The following is a 17,176-nucleotide window of genomic DNA, read 5'->3' as shown; positions in this document are numbered from 1 at the left end:
TTTTTTTTTTTTTTTGACAAGCAGAGTGGACAGTGAGAGAGAGAGAGACAGAGAGAAAGGTCTTTCTTTACTGTTGGTTCACCCCCCAATGGCTGCTGCAGCTGGCACGCTGCAGCTGGCGCACTTCGCTGATTCGAAGCCAGGAGCCAGGTGCTTCTCCTGGTCTCCCATGCGGGTGCAGGGCCCAAGCACTTGGGCCATCCTCCACTGCACTCCTGGGCCACAGCAGAGAGCTGGACAGGAAGAGGAGCGACCGGGACTAGAACCCGGTGTGCTGGTGCCGCAGGCGGAGGGTTAGCCTATTGAGCTGCAGCGCCGACCGAGAAAATAAGCTTATCTTTTAATTCTAGTGTTCTGTGAACTTTTTGAAGTAGCTTTGTATAAGCACCTACAAACACATTTTTTATATTTTCTTATTTCTTTTGAAAGTCAGAGTTACAAAGAGAGAGAGAAAATCAGAGGAAAAGAAAATCTTCCATCCAATGTTTCACTCTTCAGATGTCCGCAACAGACTAAGGCATGGCCAGACGTAAGCCAGTAGCCAGGAGGTTGATCTGGGTTTCCCACGAGGGTGGTAGAGGCCCCTTCTGCTGTTTTCCTAGGCACATTAGCAGGAAGCTGGATTGAAAGTGGAGCAGCCAGACACGAACCAATGCCTATATGGGATGCCAACATCCCAGGTGGTGGCTTTACCCACTATGCCACAACCTTGGCCCCAAGCATTTACATAAATTTCATCCAGTAATTGCCTCCTTAGAGAAACAGAACTTTTTTTAAATAATGAATTTGATATACCTACTTAAATTCTTCTAAAAATTGGCTAATATTAAAAATATTTTTGAAATAAACCCAAATTGTGCACTTAATATAAAATTAAAAATTCAGTGAGGAATTTTTGCTTAAAAGGAAATTTCCAAATGACAAAAGATTTCCTTTGCACTTCAATAAAGAACTTGACTTTTAACTGACATGATAGCACTTGCCAACTTTGACAGTCCACAGACATCAACTTTAACATCAAAGACAGTTAAGTGATGAGACTTTTGACTTACAAGGGCAGGTAGCTACAGATGGAGTCAAAATTCTCATAGCATGCATTTGCAAGTGAGGGTTGGCTTGTATGAAAGTATACCAAATTCTCAAAGGCTGTTTGAGTTGAATTCCATTTGTAGCATTTCTCTGGCCCCAGGTCATGGAGAACATTTTGCCACCGGCACTGTCTAGGTAGCATTCTGAGCAGTAGAAACCTGCAAAGGATTTTTCCATGTTTCCAAGTGCCACAGTGCCTTCCTGTAATGGGATGGCCGCCCTGAAATCAAGTGGCTGGAACTTCCCCAGACTTGGGGACATTTCCATCCAGGCTTTTTCACTCCCAGACAGGGGGCTTCATCCAAAAATTAGGAATTTCTCAGAAACTCCCAAGACGCTAAGTAAGGAACCTTGAGTTAGGTATGTGAGCTCCAAATGTCAACTGCCCAGGTCAAAAAATTCAAAATTAAGAAAAAAGTTTCTTTCCATTCCCTTGACAACATAAGCAAGGGATGTGCCTCTGTATGCCTTGATTCCTTAGCAATGGAGTGATATAGTTTCTATCTGATGAGATTGTTGTGAGAATTAGTTATTAGAGGGATGAGTGGCATTTTGTTGTTATTCAAATGACCATATATAGCGAAAAGTATCTTCCCTTCCATTCCTTCTTCTGTTCATTTATTCTTATTCTTATTTGCTCACTGAACCTGTTTTATTAACCCAAGAAGACCCAGTCTCTTTGCCCTTTACTTCCACCCCCTAAAAGAGTGGGGTTAGGTAAGGGAGAAAGCTGGGGTGGAAATGTCTTTTGTCCTTCAATTTAGGAGACTTGTGGGAGAAGGGGCCCATGCTGAGGGTCATCAGAGGTGGCTAATGGGGATAGTTTTAGACCAGGATGGCAGGTCAAGTGGAAGAGGAGGGACCAGGAAAAACAAGAGGGGTTGGGGATAGGAAACAGAAGGAGGTGGGAATGTTGGGCTGTCAAGGGGTTCAGGTTCTTGTCTCTCTTTTTCTTTTTGATGAATTCCAAATTTTCATTCCCTTATTACAGATTTGTTCAAATATGATTCTAAATCAAGAAAAACAGAGCCTTAGGCTTATCGAAAATGACTCTGGGACAGGCTGCCCAAGTGACTGCAAGAGAAAGAGCCAGCTTTTAAATTAGACTCTTTAAAGGGTAGATCCAGATCCTCCATCAACTTCATTAAGTTTAAGGAACACTTACTTCTGTAGGGTCCAATCATGGTCTAGGGCTTTTCCACCCAGGTAAAGCATACAGAACTGTGGGGGTGGGAAGGCGTGGGGGCAGAAACAAGTGCTTTTCAATGTTTACTTCTCACCCACAGGAATCAATCTCAGCCACATCCCTTATCCCTCTACAGGGTCTGACTCTGCAGCTCCAGAGAAGTGCGAGGAGGAGGTAGCAGCAATACACAGGATTCCTCAGAACGCTACCCCCACCAGACTGAGCACTGGCCCACAGAGTTATGGAGCCTGCTTCTGCTGGCTCCAAGGTCTGTACCTGATCCGCAGTGGACCTAAAGAAGCTACGTATCATGTCTGGGCCCTGGAAGTGCATCTCAGGTTCTTGTCTCTGATGTATGAAAGAGTAAGAGGGTGAGGCCGGCGCTGCGGCTCAGTAAGCTAATACTCTGCCTGCGGCGCCAGCACCCCCAGTTCTAGTCCCGGTTGGGGTGCCGGATTCTGTCCCCCTTGTTCCTCTTCCAGTCCAGCTCTCTGCTGTGGCCCAGGAAGGCAGTGGAGGATGGCCCGAGTGCTTGGGCCCCTGCACCCGCATGGGAGACCAGGAGGAAGCACGTGGCTCCTGGCTTTGGATCAGTGCAGCGCGCCGGCCGTAGAGGCCACTTGGCGGGGGGGGGGGGGGGGGTGTGAACCAACAGAAAAAGGAAGACCTTTCTCTCTGTCTCTCTCTCTCACTGTCTAACTCTGCCTGTCAAAAAATAAAAAATAAAAATAAAAAAAAAAAGAAAGAGTAAGAGGATGAGACCCAGATAAAGCTTAGCAGAGGAATGAGATTCATTTGCAAAGCAAAGTACACCCTTAAGAGGGAGTGTAGACACTCTCTGGAGAGCTGCAACCCATGAGGTTCAGGGTCATTCCTGTATCTTGAGGTATAAGGAGTAGTGTTTGGGCAGAGTTTTCCAGGAAAGGGAGGGATTTCCAGGAATTTGGTGACTGCTCAATTTCTGGCCTTTTTAGGAAGGCTCAGAAGTGTCATGGCATCAGGTACATAATGGGAGTGGGAGTGTCAGCCGTGGCAATTGTATTATAATGATAATGATATATTATGGTAGGTTATAGGGCATCACAGGGATACAGTCAGTAGCCACACTGGATCATTTTGGCCCGTTCAGTTCTGGACAACGCCTTTGTTATCCTAGTGATTTCCAGATCCTGGCCATGCAGGGAGTTTTCAGAGGAAACCTGTGTGTACAGGAGGGGCTGGTGGTGTAGTAACGGTGACATAGTTCTCCTTGCCTGCAAGAGAAAGAGCTGGGCTGGAGCCCAGGCGAAGTCTGTCCTGAGGCAGGGTGCTTTCTTGGTTTCCCTTCCCCATTACTGAATTTCTTCTTCTCGCTCGTCACCCCAGGACCCTGATGAACAGGCCGCTGGCAGACGGGGCAGGTCTGCAGTGTCTGAATGGGTCAGGGGTCCACACGGTGGCTGGACAGGCATGAGTGCAGGGGACTGCTGCAGCCTGTCCCCATCACAGGCGTCGTTCAGACCTCCCTCCTGACAGTCACCGGTGTCCATCTGTTTCAGTTGCTCTTTGGTAAGTCAAAGCTGCTGGAGCCATTTCTAGCGGTGGATACGACAGGCTATCATTACTGCTCCCGTGGCCAAGATTGGCAGTCTTACAACCCCAGTGAAAGGAATGAGGTGATAACCCAAGGCGAGGCACCCCAAACCCCTTCTCCTTTACAAAGCGGGCACACACATCCTCAGAGCTCCCCTCTCTAATAAGCACAGAGGGACTCCACATCTGTTGCTGGATTTCCTTGCTGTTTCACACCACATTCAGAGCTGGAATTCACATTGTGTGGCACAGCTGCACCATCCCTAACCTGAGCATTCATGACCCTTGCTGACCAGGACTCCTGTGGAGGGACATCGAGGTCGTAGGTGTTGTCTGGGTGAGTCTTCATAAGGAACCCCTGGAATCCCACTGGGCTCAGGGTAGCCCCAAATGGAGCTGGGATGTTTGCAATGCCTGCACCGACATTGTGATCTGAGATGCTAGAATGAGCCTCTGGCTGGGGCCACTCCCCATAGCACATGGGCCACAACTTCCCACTGGGAAGTGGGAAGGCTGCAGGCTCACGGCAGCAGGAAGGAAGAGGCTGGGGGGCTGCATCGTGGGAGTAGGAGAAGTGGAGTTCTGTGGCCTCTCCTCCCCTTCTTCAGGACCCTGGAGGGTCAGCCACCCCCAGATCCCACTTCCCAGCCACATGGGGGCGCAGGGGAAAGAACCTTGGTTTGGGGAGTGAGCTATCCAACCTGTTCAGTGGAGCTGGGGAGGGGGTAGACTCCTTAACAGAGGGCAGCACAGGTGGCAGAGAAGCTTCTGGGGTGCTTGAGGAGGTGGGACTTCCGGCCATGTGGGCCATCATCCCATCTCTTGGAAGAGCTTTCCTGTAGGCAGGGTGAGGTTGTTTCCAGCCTTGGATGCTGGTCTTCTCTGCCCTTCTCTGCCCTGCTCTGGCCACCACAATCTCATTCGTGTATTTCTGAATATTTAAGGAACTCCCACTTTGAACTCAGCACTGTTCTGTGGGCTACAGATGATTTGGGGTACCCAGGCAGTTAGTTAGGTCTAGGTGAGCCGGATTCTTGTCAGCCTTGTAATGTAATGTTGACCCTTTAACTGTCAGCTTGACACACGCACCTTCCCAGGATGCACCTGTCTCATTTGGAACCAAAAGGAGGAAATACCATGATGATCACATGGAATTTTGATGACCACCTGGAATTTAAATTCCACGTGGAGGTGCCATAAAAAATCCCAGATAGCTTCATGAAAGCTAAGACCCCACCCTGTTTATTTATTCAATTAAGGCACCACCTCTACCTCATAAAAGAGACTGAGGATGAGGGAAAGGCCTCTTTTCCCCATGGACCACACTTGGAGGACCTCTCTCTCCCGTGGGCAACGATAGGTATTTCTCCCTGTGGCATGGCCCACAGTCTCCCATGAATGTATGTTTACTCTCTCACTTTTAAATTAACTCCTGTCCACACTTGTGCACTGTATCGTGCCCGCATTAGGATTCTGATCTCTGGGGTTGGGAACCAAGGGCCTGGATTAAAAGTTAAGGTACACAGGCCCTTATTAGAGAAACAATGATCAACGAAAGTAGAATTACTGCCCGCCCATACTGAGCCTACAGTCTGATGGGGAAAAAAAGATGTTAATCACATGACCACAAACACACACGTAAAATTGCTATGAGGAGAAAGGTGCCTGGCACCATGAGAACCAGTAGCAGAAGGACAGGACTCGTTTGAAGTGTTGTTTGATCTGAGATCATAGAGCTAAGTAGGAGGTATCCAGGAGTCATTTAACTAAGTTCAATTAAGGGACACTTAACTTCCAGACAGCTGGCGGATTTTTGTATAGCAGAGGACAATTTCATAATCCGCTTTCCTAACGCACCTTCTTGAAAGAACAGAAATTGAAAGCCCTGACACCGAACAGGTTGATGGCTCTTGTGGTAGTAAATGAAATTTTATTCAGGATTTGTCTTTCTCAGTAATGCAGGACAACCTAGACTGGAATGAATCCTGGTGACATGGGAAGTTTCTTCACTGAAGCGGAACACCTAGATGGGCTGCCAAGCATGGCTGATTCTCCAACCATGCACAGTACCAGTATTTGTTTGGCAAATAAAGTTTTTCCAATTTGAAAACCCCAGGGGACCTTTGAACTTTACACCAGGGCTCCCAAAATAGAAATCCTCATTTTGTGCTGTCCTGGTGCAAATGACATGGGAACCAAGACTTGGCTCTGCTCTGAGAAGTTAATACTTTCACCAGCAAGGGAAACGGCAATCTGTTTCAAAATGCTGGAAAAAATTTTGGTGATTCTGAAATGGACAAAAGCATTTGCTAGAAGTGTTGTTTGAGTTTTTAAATGTTCCTTCAGATTGCAAATCCACTTAACCATTTCCCAGGCATACCACTTCACCACGGTCTTTTATCGAGTAATGGAGCAAGCCATCTTGCAGGATAACTCAAAGCAATACATCTTTGTGTTGGGCCAAATCCAATTTTGTTAATGTTTTTAATGTTTTCCAACTGAGTCTTTTACTGAAGCAAAAGAGGCAGACTATGCAATATATTTCCAGATTCAGCTCTGTTGGCCTCCTAATTCCCTAGGTAACATGTTGAATGACACAAGTAAAATCTAAGGATATCTATCTATCTGTCTATCTATCTATCTATCTATCATCTAGATTTTTTTGGATATGTCATAGCCTAACCTGTTACTTTTAAAAGGATTTATTTAGGGGATGACATTATGGTGTAGCGAGTAAAGCTGTAGCCCACAATGCCAGCATCCCATATGGCCGCCGATTCGTGTCTGGGCTGCTCCACTTCTAATCTGGTTCCCTGCTAATAGCCTAGGAAAAGCAGTGGAAAATGGCCCAAGTGCTTGGACCCCTGCACCCACCTGGATGAAGCTCCTGGCTTAGCCCTGACCATTGCAGCCATCTATTGAGTGAGCTAACAGACAGAAGATCTCTCTTTCCTGTCACTTCTTCTATTTTTTTAAGATTTATTTTATGTATTTGAAAGACAGAGAGAGAGAGAGAGAGAGAGAGAGAGAGAAAGAGAGACAGGCCACAATGGCTAGAGCTGAGCCAATCTGAAACCAGGAGCCAAGAGTTTCTTCTGGGTCTCCCATGTGGATGTAGGAGCCCAAGGACTTGGGCCATCCTCCACTGCTTTCCAGGCACTTAGCAGGGAGCTGGATCAAAAGTGGAGCATCTGGGACTCTAACCAGCACCCATAAGACATGCTGGTTCTGCAGACCAAGGCTTTAGCCCAATGCACCACAGCGCTGGCTCCTCTCTCTATGTTTTAAAAGGCAGACTTAGAGAGAGAGAGAGAGAGAGAGAGAGAGAGAGAGAGAGAGATGGAGAAACAGAGAGAGATATCTTCCATCTGTTGGTTCATTCCCCAAATAGACACAAATGCTGGGGCTGGGCCAGGCTGAAGCCGGGAGTCTGGAACTTAATCTGGAGGCCAAGTGCATGGGCCATCTTCTGCTGCTTTTCCAGGCACATAAGCAAGGATCTGGATCAGAAATGGAGTAGCTAGGACTTGAACTGGTGCTCAGATGGGATGCTAACATTAAAGGTGATGGTTTAACCAACTGTGCCATGATGCCAGCCCCACTAAGCTGTTATTAAGGTATGGACAGAAAGATGATCATAATGACACGTTGCATTTTCAATTTGTAGCAATGAATGGCCTGGTAGATACTATAACAGGTCAATGATGACAGCTATAGATTTCCAAACTGTATATTGCTTTGAATGCTGCTTTTTAACTTGTTTAGTATAAAATATTTTAATGAAAATAAGCTATACACAAAATTTTTCTCCCCCAGTGGTAATTTTAAATATTTGGAAAGACATAAAAGGAAAAAAATATTTTTCTTCACACTTGTGGATTCTCCAGAAACCATCCACAAGTGCTCTGGCTCAAACATCCCAAATCTACAACTTCAGCTATTAAGTCTTTCAGGTGATGCTACTAATCTCTCTTTCCCCTAGTTTCCCTTTTGTTTTATTAAATGCAAGGCTATTTCAAAAAGTTCATGGGAAATGAGATTAAAAATAAATTTGGTGCAAAAATTGAAATCTAGGTATAATTTTTTTCATAATTAAAAAATGATTTCTTTATTTATTTGAAAGTCAGAGTTACAGAGAGAGAGGGAGAGATCTTCCATCCTGCTGATTTACTTCCCAGAACCTGGCAATGGCCAAGACTGGCCCAAGTTGAAGCCAAGAGCCAGGAGCTTGTGGGTGGCATGGGGCCCAAACATTTTGGACTATCTTCTCTGCTTTCTTAGCAGGGATCTGAAGTGGAGCAGCCAGGAAGTGAGCCAGTGTCCATATGGGATGCTGGCTTCACAGGCAGTGGCTTTAACCTGCTATAACACCTGCCCTAATACACATTTTTCATAATTTATTTAAAAGAGAGGCAGGAAGAGAGTGAAAGAGAGAGAGAGAGAGGGAAAGAGGTCTTCCATCTGCTGGTTCACTCCCCAGATGGCCGCAACTGCAGGAGCTGTGCTAATCCAAAGCCAGGAGCCAGGAGCTTCTTCGACGTCTCCCATGTGGGTGCAGGGGCCCAAGCACTTGGGCCATCTTCCACTGCTTTCCCAGGCCGTAGCAGAGAGCTGGATGGGAAGTGGAGCAACCGGGACTCAAACTGGAGCCCATATGGGATGCTGGTGCCACAGGCGGAGGATTAACCTGAGATTCACCTACTAACTTTTCTTCAGCCTGTCCACACATGGTCAGTTTATTTTGTATTTTTTTTTTAACAGGCAGAGTGGACAGGGTGAGAGAGAGATGGAGAAAAAGGTCTTCCATTTCCGTTGGTTCACCCGGTGTATCACGCTGATCCGAAGCCAGGAGCCAGGTGCTTCTTCTGGTCTCCCATGAGGGTGCAGGGCCCAAGGACTTGGACCATCCTCCACTGCACTCCCGGGCCACAGCAGAGAGCTGGACTGGAAGAGGGGCAACTGGGACAGAATCCGGCGCCCCGACCGGGACTAGAACCCAGGGTGCCAGTGCCACAGGCGGAGGATTAGCCTAGTGAGCTGCAGTGCCGGCCTGTATTCTTTTCTTACTTTGTTTACTATAGGCCTGGCTGTCTACAGAGACTCCTGTACATTATCCTCCCAGCAGGGGTCACCGTAGTTCCTTCCCGGGTAACTACCTCGGTTAAGTCCTCATCACAGAGAATGCTCCTTTTGATCTTCCCAAGGTTCTAGTTTCCAAGGAACATTATAAATACTTAAGGCTCAACATCCTGCTCATGTCCATCCTTGTCTAACACTGGGTAACACTTTTTTTTTTGAGATTTGTTTATTTTATTCAAAAGGCAGTTACAGAGAGAGGGACAGACAGAGCAGAGATCTTCCATCTGCTGGTTCACTCCCCAAATGGCCACAATAGCTAGAACTGTGCCCTTCCAAAGCCAGGAGCCAGGAGCCTCTTCCAGGTCTCCCATGCAGGTGCAGGGGCCCAAGCACTTGGGCTATCCCCTGCTGCTTTCCCAGGCACATCAGCAGGGCAGCTGGATAGAAAGTGGAGCAGCGGGACTCAAACCAGCGCCCCTATGAGATGCCAGCATTGCAGGTGGCGGCTTCACTGGCTGTGCCACAGCGCTGGCCCCATTGCCTCTCAGAGTCTGCACTGGCAGGAAGCTAGAATTGGAAGCAGATTTGGGACATTCTGATACAGGAGGCAGGTGTCCCAAGAGGTGTCTTAATCATGCTATTTTCAATCTGTTGAATTTATTATTTTTTTATAATACTAAATGAAAACGAACCAGGAAAAGTTATGTATATCGTAGGAAATTGTAAAAAAAGTATTCATTAAAGTCATTATTACAGGGGCCAGCGCTGTGGCAGTGGGTTAAAGCCACAGCTTGCAGCACTGTCATTCCATGTGGGCACTGGTTTGGGTCCTGGTTGCTCCACTTCTGATCCAGCTCCCTGCTAAGAGCCTGGGAAAGCAGCGGAGGATGCCTCAAGTCCTTGAGCTCCAGTACCCTCGTGGGAAGAGGCTTCTGGCTCCTGGCTTTGGATTGGCTCGGTTCGTTGCGACTATTTGGGGAGTGAACTGGCGGATGGAAGACTTTTCTCTCTCTCTCTGTCTCTGCCTCTCTCTGTAACTCTTTCAAATAAATAAAAATAAATCTTCAATAAATAAATAAATAATTACAGTTATGCTCAGGGAACAACCTGATTTAAACAAGGCTACCTTGCCAACTGTGTACTTTCTCATTCCTCCAGCACTAGATTAGATCATTCCCACCAGCATCAAATGCTATTGTTCTTCTCATCTTAAATAAACAAACACAATCTCTTCTGAGGCTACTCCTCGGCTACTGCCCCAATTCTCTGTTCTCATCCAAAGCAAAACTGGTACTTGAAAGAGTGCTTATCTTTTCTGCCTTCAGGTTCTCCCATTCTCTTATACCCAAATTCAGGCTTTTTGCCACTAACCCCTGATCTTGCTTTTGTCAAAGTCAGCTGTAAATTCCAAATCCAACGGTCCATTATTCTCTTAACTTGGCCCATGAACAGCACTTGATAATTAATTACTGCTTCTTACTTTAAACACTTCTTCTCTTCGTTTGTTTCCAGGACACCACACAAGCCTGGTTGATTCATTGTTGTTCATTGTTGATCTCTTTTCCTTATACCCTTGTCCTCTTTCTGGTGTTGATGTTCCATAGGTTCTGGCAGTGTCCTCTCCCTCCTCTTGCTCCATTCATTTCCCAGGTGATCCTATCCAATTCCAGGGCTTTAAGTACTATCTGTTCTCTGGCAAAGTATGCTCACCTGCTGGTAGCAGAGATCCACAAAAGAGCTCATTCTCTTACAAGGTAAGAGTCAGAAAGGGGCAGTCCGTAGCTGATACCCAGATCCACAGAGCCAGGGCGGGCTCGTCTATGCTGATCTTGTATTCCATCATCTTAGCATGTGGCTTACATGCTCAGATCTACCTTTTGTCTGACATGATTGATGTAGCCTTAGGCACCACATACACATTCCAGGTGAGAGGAAGTTACAAAGAGGCACCTTGCAGCAGATGAGTTTCTTTAAAGGGCCTTTGGGGAAATGCAACACTCCTCTGACCCCTAACACACACACACTTGCATGTGTATTTCACGGATTCAATAGCTAGAGGCAGTCATGTTATCGGAATTTGACCCCTTAAAAATATATATGAATGCGGCCCTTTAAAGTTCCCCAGAAGTCCCATCTGGGCTGCCACATGTTATCGGAATTTGGGGTGCCATATGATATCACCATATGCTTATTAATAAATCCCCAATATTAATAATCCCGAGTGGATTCCTGCTTAATATTTTGAGAATTCTAAATATCGTCACAAATAAACAAGGCAGCATGGTACATTTTAAGCTTTTATTTAGTGAGAGAAATCATAGGAGAGTGAGGGCTTTATCTATAAGAGACAGGTAGAACTGGGTTCATACTGTGTACCAGGAACCAGCCACGTGGAGGAGCATCTAGGCCAGGAAGCCTGGGGCGGGTTGGCTGGAAGGCCACACACCGTGGAGGCGCAGGGCTGCAGCCAGCCCCCTACCGGCAAGAGGCCAGGGCGAGGAAGAAGGAGGAAAGGGCCGGACACAGCCTGTCCCAGGCTATTAACCCACTTCCAAAGGGGAGTGGTTAATTAACCTGATTGGCTGGTGGGTGCTCAGGTGTGGCCAGGTAGGGGCCTGAGGTCACACAGGGGCGTGGTGAAGGCGTGGTCTTCCAGCATACAAACCTAATCATTTTTAACCTGTATGCCTGCCTACTTCGTGTACTTACATCTCATTGTAACAGACTACTAGGCGTGGCCTTAATTTCAGGTAGCAACACACTCAGTTAAACTTGAAGTTCTAAAGACTGTTCAATTAGCACCTAGTAGTCTCAGCCATGACTTCAAGGTATTGAAGGGCCCCGTACTGGTACCTTCAGTCCTGAACTCTTCTCTGCTTCTCAAGGCTACTTACACTCTGCTTGCATGCCCACCGGCCACTCAAACTGAACATGGCCAGAACAGAGCCCTTAAAACGAAGCCTCAGGCATGAATGACCCATTAATTAGAGTGAGTTGAGGGAAGAATGAGGAGGGAGAAGGTGAAGACCGTGAATCGAGGAGTTGTATCAAGCGGACTAGAGGAACAGAAAAATCAGAAGTAGCTGGAGAAGGTGAAGTCGAAGGAGTTTTGTTTGTTTTATAAAATGAGTGCTCTTCCATCCTGTTTGTGTAATAATGGGAATGTTTGGGGCCCGCGCAGTGGCGCAGTGAGCGCCGGTTCTAGTCCCGGTTGCTCCTCTTCCAGTCCAGTTCTCTGCTGTGGCCGGGGGGGGGGGGGGGGGCAGTGGAGGATGGCCCAGGTGCTTGGGCCCTGCACCCGCATGGGAGACCAGGAGGAAGCACCTGGCTCCTGGCTTCGGATTGGCGCAGCACGCCCATAGTAACCATTTGGGGGGTGAACCAATGGAGGGAAGCCCTCTCTTTCTGTCTCTCTCTCTCTCACTATATATATCTCTACCTGTCAAATAAATTTAAAAAAAAGAAAGAAAGAAAATAATGTGGATGTTCCTGAAGAAAGGAAGAAACCGGTGATTCAGGTAAGAGAAAGAATGACTGCAGAACAAAAGTCCTCAAGACAAGGGGAAGTGACGTAGTGCGCAAATGAGGAGAGGGGCATCACACAGAAACGAGAAAGATGGCAGTGCACACTGGTACAACTGAGGCAGGACGGCTCACTGAGGTCAAGCTTTGTTAACCTACTCTGCTCCAAACACGTGGCACTGATAGCTCAAATGTGAAAGGAGAAAGCAATAAAGATAAATCAGGTTTTAAAATAAGACAACCATTTCCTAGACGGAAATAGAACAAAAAAGTAAGGAGGCTGAAGTCATACAGTTTATGAAAAATCCAGAAAGCATCACGGACTGGCCAGGGGTTCAGCTCCTGAGGGGCAGAAGACACTGAAGTCACTGCCTGCAAAACTGAACCTCCCTTTACAGCTGGAAGACTCCTCCCTTCCCACGAGTGAAGCTGAAAAACACATCAAAACGCTGGGGACTTCTTGGAAGGCCATCCTATGGCTTTTAGACACTTGTGGGCCAGGGAGAGGGGAGTACGTGGATATCATCTCGCGTGCAAAAATTGAGCTGAGCTGCCTAACTGCTCTATGATTGAAATCCTCAATATCACCTTCATGCGGACACTCTAAGCTGCTTCTCTAAGACTTGGCTTTTGATCAAGGATCTGCTGACGGAAAGGAGTGAGCTCATGGTTGAAGACATGGGGGAGAGAGAGAAAGAAAACTGTTAAAAGCTTCCAAATGCTCCATTATGAGCCTGCAAACTCAAATTCTTTTTTTTTTTTTTTTTTTTTTTTGACAGGCAGAGTGGACAGTGAGAGAGAGAGACAGAGAGAAAGGTCTTCCTTTTGCCGTTGGTTCACCCTCCAATGGCCGCCGCGGCAAGCGCGCTGCGGCCAGCGCACCGTGCTGATCCGATGGCAGGAGCCAGGTACTTATCCTGGTCTCCCATGGGGTGCAGGGCCCAAGTACTCGGGCCATCCTCCACTGCACTCCCTGGCCACAGCAGAGAGCTGGCCTGGAAGAGGGGCAGCCGGGACAGAATCCGGCGCCCCAACCGGGACTAGAACCCGGTGTGCCGGCGCCGGATTAGCCTAGTGAGCCGCAGCGCCGGCCTCTGCAAACTCAAATTCTAAAACGCATGCATAGGGCTAATGCTTAGGAAGAAAACCGAGAAAATCAGTCATTAGAATGTGCATCGACTGTGGGCAAATTAACTTTACCTCTGGAGCAGTTGATAAGATTTAATATAAACATGATAGAGGGGTTCAAACAGATAAAAGAAGTAAACAGAAGAAGTTATGTGATACATATAAAAAGGAAACACAGAAGAAGTGGTTGGAAACTTCTAAATGATAAACAGTCATTGGAGTGCACGTGCATTGGAAGATTTGAATTGTGGCATAGTTGAAGAGAAAATGAGTAATTTGCAAGATTATAAAAACGAGAAACAACACAGCATAGAGAGGAAGGAGAATATCATATGAGCACGAACACAGGGGAGCTGGTGTATTTGGTGGGGGAAATTAGGTAGTTCTCCTTCTGTTGCTTCTGTTTGCTCAGTAAAATTAGAGGTGAGAGTATCGGCTGAACTGGAAGAGGGAGTGTTACATCTCTGAGGTTAACAGATAAGTTGTCTGTTTAGAGATCAGAACAGTGAATTAAGGAAATAGATGGATTGCAGGTAGTACCGGTGGCCCACTTTAGCTTCACCCGGATTTAGACCCGCTAAAAAAGTCTTGGTTCCCAAATAGACACATTGCAGGCAAAGAGTAATAAGGAAATTGAGTTAGAAAGACAAAAATAAAGTATCTGAAACACTTTCAATTCACTGTGATCGTATCCTCTGATTGAGATTCTGTCTTTAAAAACCAGATTGTCAAATGAAAGTATAGAGAAAAGAGAAGAAAAATGGTCCATGAGGAAAGAAGAATGAAGAAGAGACAGCATGGATGCCGCAATAGCACATATTTGACAGATGCAGCGGCAATATGCTGCAAATAGAAAGAGAAAAGGATGATTTAGAAGACAGATCAGCTGAGTTCTTGGAGGATCAAGTAGCCACCCACACCCCTTGGAACCTCGTAAGTTTCTTTGTAGTATATCTTACAAAATTCCATCAAAATAAACTAAAAATTTTTAATCTAATCTTCTAAGAGTTACGGGTTTATCTGAAAAATTTTCCTCTTAAAAGCTCATTTCTAAATGACAATAGTTATCAAAGGTAAGATAAAGTTTCATTTTCTTTTCCTTGATTAGAAATAATAATATATGCTATTGGGAAATTGCTAATATGAAGATACTTCAAAAGATTCATGTAAAAATAGAATTAAAAGATAAATTTATTTTGGTGCAGAAAAATTTTAAGGAGTAGGCATTTGGCATTTGGCTAGGAGGCTGCTTTGATGCCCCATTCCATACTGGCATGCCTGGGTTTGGGTCCTGGCTCTGCTTCTGATCCCAGCTTCCTGCAGTGTGTGCCCTGGAAGGCAGCAGGCAATGGCTTCGTGCTTGGATCCTTGCTACTCGTGTGGGAGTCCTAGATGAGTTCCTGGATCCTGGTGTCGGCCTCTCCCAGCTGCAGCTGTTGCAGGCATTTGGGGAAGAAATGAGAAAATGGATGATCTCTCTTGCTCCCCCTTCCTCCCCTCATGTGGCCTTTCAAATAAAAATAAATAAACAAATTGAAATCCCATCCATACTTTTTTTTTGTAATATACATTTCTATGAATCTTTCAAAGATCCCTCATTCTGACTACTTGAAACATAGGCATCCACATATATCCGTTCAGTCATTCAGTCAGTCAGCATGAACTTATTGCCTCTGTACCTGGACACATTGCTTCTTTAAATACAAGGAACTATCAGGGCAGGTCAGTTCCAACCCTGGATTCCATTCCAACTTCCCTACTTAATACCACCGTGAACTGGGATTTAAAGAGCTATTATTATTATTATTATTATTATTAAAGAACTTATTTATTTGAGAGGCAGAGTTACAGACAGAGAGAGGGAGACAGAGAGAGAGGTCTTTCATGTGCTGGTTCACTCCCCAAATGGCTTCAACAGCCAGAGCTGGGCCAATCTGAAGCCAGGAGCCAGGAGCTTCTTTCAGGTCTCCCATGTAGGTGCAGGGGCCCAAGCACTAGGGCCATCTTCCCCTGCTTTCCCAGGCCATTAGCAGGGAGCTGGATTGGAAGAGGAGCAGCTGGGACTTGAACCAGTGCCCATATGGAATGCCAGTGCCACAGACATACCACAGAGCTGGTCCCTAGAGACTTATTTAAACTCTTCAAATTTCAGTTTCCTTTACTATATAAGAGAGACTATAATAACAATACCCTCTCTCATCAGATTATAAGATGTTTAAATAAGATATTTAAAGTAAGTAGACTCATGCCTTGCAAATGCCTCCTGAATGGTAGCTGATAGTATCTAATTAAAATTCCGGGGAGCATAGTATAATGTTCTAGGCAGCGATACCAAAGTTAAATATTTCAGAATGGGCATAATGCATCCATTTAATTATGTATCCAGTGCATGTAGCACAATCTTTCTAGGTCCTTTGTGTACAGTCTGTAAAGCGCCATTACAATTATTAACAATAATGGTACTTTGGGTTTGATATTTTACAACAGTGGCCCAGCATTAGCTAAAACGATCTTCACTGCACCTGGGAAAGGGTGACTTGCATCTCAGTTTAAGAGATGAAGAAGCAGAGACTTGGCGAGAAGCTAAGTGAATTAACCAAAATCATGTGACTTGTCAGAGGGAAACCCCAACCAAGAATATGGGTTATTACTCGTGGCTGTTAGTGAGCACATTGGCATGGAGAGCAGTCACTAATGGAATTCTTGGTTAATTTCATAACTGTCCTGATGTATTCTGTTTTGGTAAAAAAATCATCTGATTTTACTTGCATGTGATGAACATACCTAAGGTCAGCCAGTAGCCACCAGATAACATCGTTAGTTCACGCGCTGCATGAAACATAATTCTTCCTGTACATTTACTACAGAGACTTTAATAGTTCCATAGGACACATACTTTTCTTATCCTATAGTGTAAGATTCGTATTTTCCGCAGCCGCCTTCCAGATCTACATGGTCTATGAAGAAAATGTAGCTATTACTCTCGCTTTCCTATGTGTTTGGTCATGGTCTTTGTCTTTCCCTCTTCTGTTTCACACTGAAGATGAGTGAAATCTGTGACTTTTATTATTTCTATGCTATGGCTCCTTGTGGAAATAAATTGTTAATATTGTCCCATGTGAAAATAAATTGTGAATATGTTTTTTTCCAATAGTTTTATCACTAACTCAAGGTGGGAAGTTGCTGGCACTCTCTATGAAGCTATATTAGAGTTCCTAAGTCTTTCTCCATACTCTTTTGTTTAAGAAGGAAGCCCTTTTATAGATTGGAAGATGGGCTGGGGTGTTTATTTATTTATTTATGCATTTTCTTCATCTACTTAAAAGGCAGGGACAGAGAGAGAGATAGCAAGATAGATGTCTGTGTTGCTCTGCGGTTAACTCTCCAAGTGCCTGCAACAGTCACAGCTGGGCCAGGCTGAAGCCAGGAGCCCGGCTCTCCATCTGGGTCTCAGGAGCCCAAGCACCGGAACCATCACCTGCTGCTTCCCAGCATGCATTAGTAGGAAGCTGGATGAGAAGCAGAGAAGTAGGGACTTGAACCAGCACTTCCATATAGAACGCAGAGGCCCAGGTGGCGGCTTGACCCACTGTGCCCCAA

General features: G+C 45.7%; 1 pseudogene; it reads right to left on the bottom strand.

The window, feature by feature from the left end:
* Positions 1–3,422: 3,422 nt before the first annotated feature.
* Positions 3,423–16,391, bottom strand: LOC138843462 (E3 ubiquitin-protein ligase RNF167-like; annotated as a pseudogene).
* Between the last annotated feature and the right edge of the window lie 785 nt (positions 16,392–17,176).

Source organism: Oryctolagus cuniculus, chromosome 8 (genome assembly GCF_964237555.1).
Source record: "Oryctolagus cuniculus chromosome 8, mOryCun1.1, whole genome shotgun sequence".
Classification (NCBI taxonomy): domain Eukaryota; kingdom Metazoa; phylum Chordata; class Mammalia; order Lagomorpha; family Leporidae; genus Oryctolagus; species Oryctolagus cuniculus.
Note: the sequence above shows the minus strand (reverse complement) of the source record. Positions and strands in the feature narration are given on the sequence as shown.